This window comes from Mastomys coucha, unplaced genomic scaffold (genome assembly GCF_008632895.1).
Source record: "Mastomys coucha isolate ucsf_1 unplaced genomic scaffold, UCSF_Mcou_1 pScaffold16, whole genome shotgun sequence".
NCBI lineage: Eukaryota > Metazoa > Chordata > Mammalia > Rodentia > Muridae > Mastomys > Mastomys coucha.
Window position 1 is genome coordinate 33,561,381 of NW_022196898.1, and position 2,923 is coordinate 33,564,303.

General features: G+C 46.1%; 1 non-coding gene across 1 annotated transcript; it reads left to right on the top strand.

Annotated features, from left to right (window-relative positions):
- The first annotated feature begins 664 nt into the window (after positions 1-664).
- On the top strand, positions 665-770 carry LOC116094485. Its single transcript, XR_004120144.1, has one exon. It is a non-coding gene; the product is annotated as a U6 spliceosomal RNA (small nuclear RNA).
- Positions 771-2,923: the final 2,153 nt, after the last annotated feature.

A 2,923-nucleotide genomic window follows, 5' to 3' on the forward strand; every position in this document is an offset into this window, starting at 1 on the left:
GAGGGGAGAGATGAAATGAGAAGGTAACTGGGGGCAAAGAAAAACAAGATATTGCATGCCTTCTCATGGAGAATCTAGACTCCCCCTCCTGTGTGTGTGTGTGTGTGTGTGTGTGTGTGTGTGTGTGTGTGTGTATGACACAAAAGCAAAAGGGGCCTATGGAGGACTGGGAAAGGGGGGTCAGCAAGAGAGGAAAGAAGGAGCAGGGACGTTAGTGCATGAGGGGGGAACATAAATAAGACACAATGTTATCTATGTATAGAAATGCCATAATGAAACCCATTGTGTTGTGCATTAGCAAAAAAAAATTGATGAAAAAAGAAACTGATCACTAAGAAATTAGAGAGAGGGGTATCAGCTACTAAGCACAGGGAGTTCACTGTAGCTGGGAAGCCAAGGAGACTGTCTCCAGGGAATCTGCAGGTGCACACACACAGGAAGTGATCCTGTTCAGCCGATCACTGGCGAGAAGATGATCTACACTTTGCATGCAGAAGGTTCACAGAAGGTTCTGCTGTCTAGGAGACTACGGGAGAAACATTGTTTCCTTGAGCCATTCAGGAGAAGTACAAAGCCTAGCCTAGCCTAGCCCTGGGCCTTTGTAAAAGTGAACCATGAAAGGCAAGACACAGGAAGCAGACTGTGACTTGAAAATGGCACTTTGGTGCTGGCTTCAGCAGCACATATACTAAAATTGGAACGATACAGAGAAGATTAGCATGGCCCCTGTCAAGGATGACACGCAAATTCGTGAAGCGTTCCATATTTAAAAAAAAGAAAGAAAGAAAGAAAGAAAGAAAGAAAGAAAGAAAGAAAGAAAGAAAGAAAGAAAGAAAATGGCACTTTGGTTTCCAGAGTTTAGATTCTTGTCAAGAGCCTCCATCATCTTGCATTCCCTTCCTCTGTGGAGGAGATATGTGAAGCGTATGGGGTGAGTCCCCAAACTTCAGCTATGCTTAGGAAACATCCAGACTTTGCTAAGAGCTGGCATATGTGGTGTTGACCAGAGACCTCTGACAGGCTGGTTACCCCTGGGGCCCTGCCCTGCCCAGCCCTCGTTTCTATGGCTTGGGTCAATGCAGACCTTCTGAGGAAGGCTAGAACGCAAAATAGTCACAGGGAAAAAAAAGTTCTTGTGCTAGAGACAGGAGGCACGATGTGCCATATAAGTCACCTGGGAAAGAAACCGGTGTGTCCAGACCAGAGACAGAGGCCTGAGAAGCGCTAGTCTGGGGTCTGTATTGTGACTTTCTTGGCCAAGCAAGGCAGGTGAACCACTCAGGATGCTCTTTAGTGAGTGTGCTTTGGGGTGCTATGAGCTATGGTGACAGCTTTGCTTCATCTGTTACCTGAGCCTGGGCTAGCTGAAGTGCAGGCATAGGGTCTCCCAGGACAGAGTCTGCCTCTAGATTGGTTGGTTTGTCTTTGAAGGTGTGTACCCCCTCACCAAGGGGTTCTTGCTACCTCTAAGAATCAGCTGCTACTTTTTTTTCAGGGGTGTGTGTGTGGGAGTCTATCCCAGGCCAGAAAGATTAAGAAGTCAAATAATAGAATACACAGAAAAATAAATATTTACAGCACACTATGGAACAGTGGCCCTATTGCCAAAGACTTGAACCTAAATATGAATTTAAGGCCAATATGAAGATAGGCTAAGGCCAGGAGTGGAAGCTGCTCTAGCGCGCTCCATAAACACATACACACACACACACACACACACACACACACACACTAAACATTTACCTCAACATGCTAACACATGCTTTTAATCCCAGGACTCAGGAGGTAGAAGCTGGTAGTTCAAGGCCAGCCCAGTCTACAAATCGAGCTCCAGGAGAGCCAGGACTATACAGAGAAACTCTTCTCTCTAAAAACAAATAAATGAACAAAGCCTGAAAAGTTTGCCTTCAAGAGGAAGCAAGTCTGGAGAGGTCAGCTCAGCAACAGGGTCAAGATTGCATACCCAAGAAATTCCTTTTTACCTCACAGAGTGGAAATGGAGGCACTGGCGCTTCACCAAGGGGTGCCCAAGGCAAGGAGCCCTTGAACCTGCAGGACAGGCTCTGGGAATTGGTTTTTCTTTTTCTTTCCACACCACGAGATGGTCTGACTGAGACAGATTGGGGCTCACAAGAGTCCAGAACATGATTTTATTTTTGTGGCTCTCCCTGAAGGCTGCTTAGAGAATAATAAGCCACTAACCAGGGTCAGGCCAGCCACAGTGGGCTCCAGGAGGAGTGACTTTCTTGCTTTTTAGGGTGGGACCTGCCTGGGCTGGAAATGGCTTTCACTTCCCTGGTCCTGTTCTAGAGACTTCTAGCATACTATTTGCAGGCTTGGAGATAGTCTGGTTTCAATTTTTTTTTTCTCTCTGCTTCCTTTGATGTTCCCTTCCCTCATCCTTCCCACACACCAAGAAAGGGGTTCCTTCCCTTTTACACCCCAGCAGCATTAAAGGTCACAGGTTGGTGAGAATACAGTTCTAAAAAAAAAAAAAAAAAAAAAAAAAAAAAAAAAAGCCACTCCCTTGAACTAGGTGCATGCACTGACAAAGAACGCTGGGTGTGGCTGAGCAGGTTCACCAGGGCCGGGCACTCTTGGGGTTGATCTTTCACTAGGGAAAGTAGCCTCCAATACATAGTTCTGGACTTGAGTCTTGACCCAAAGAGACCCTGGCTTGGCACTGCAGAGTGTTCCTCCTGCATGCGCTCAGCCTGGGGCCTCTTCTGTACCAGCATTTCATACTGACTCACCCTGGCAGCACTTTGCTAGACAATTTACTACCCTGTTGTAGCCTTCAAACTCCAGCTATTAATTTTTGAGTGTGTTTAGATGCAGCTGCAACACAGAAGTTTTGCCCATTGATTTCTTGAAACATTTATTATGCTATGCAGGCTGTTGCTGTGAATCATTTAGATTTATG